The following is an 885-nucleotide window of genomic DNA, read 5'->3' as shown; positions in this document are numbered from 1 at the left end:
TTGTTTTATTTTATTTTTTTATCAGGTTTTAAAACCACCCATCTCCCCTGGCGGAGGGAAGTTTGGGGTGCAGGAGAGATTTAAAAAAACCATGGAGGTGACCATCACAAGGATGCTGAAACCCCCCCCCCCATTGGGAGAAAAGGGAGGGAGAGAGGGAGGGAAGGAAGAAGGAAGGAAGGGAAGGAGGAAAAAGAAAGAAGAGAGAGGAAGGAAGGAAGGAAGAAGAAAGGAAGGAAGGAGGAAAAAGGAAGAAAGGAGATGGGAGAGGAAGAAAGGAAGGAAAGAAAGGAGGGAGGGAGGGAGGGAAAATGTGGTAGGGGCTTATTTTGGCTTAGGCTAGACAGGGCTGAACAGTCCCCTCCTGTCACTGCGGAGAAATTCATGTAGTGCCCAAATCTATTTTCCCCCCCGAATATGAAAATGCTGTTTATATATATATATATATATATATATATTTGCTCCTGGAAACACGAAGCCGAGAACACCAGCCTGAAGATGACGAATGAGACTTCGTCGAAACGTCGCCAAGACACTTCCAATTTTACGTGGGAGAAGACCCAAATAACCAAAGACATATATATATATATATATATATATATATATATATATATATATATATGCAAAAAATTAAAATCTCGGGTGTTTTCCCGCGGCATGTTAAATAAATTAGTTAAAATGTTTAAAATTCTGGTTAAATCCCAGCTTAAAATCTTCTAAAAATCCTTACAGAGCACTCTGCAAGGTCCTTTAAAACCTTAGCTAAAATCCTATCAGTACCTTAAAAGTTTATCTAATAGCAACCTTTAAAGGACCTTGCAGAGTGCTCTGTAAGGATTTTTAGAAGATTTTAAGCTAGGATTTTAACCAGAATTTTAAACATTT

The sequence above is a fragment of the Pantherophis guttatus genome, chromosome 6, assembly GCF_059756535.1.
Source record: "Pantherophis guttatus breed Tessera chromosome 6, ASM5975653v1, whole genome shotgun sequence".
NCBI classification, from domain to species: domain Eukaryota; kingdom Metazoa; phylum Chordata; class Lepidosauria; order Squamata; family Colubridae; genus Pantherophis; species Pantherophis guttatus.
This window is presented reverse-complemented; position numbering follows the sequence as displayed.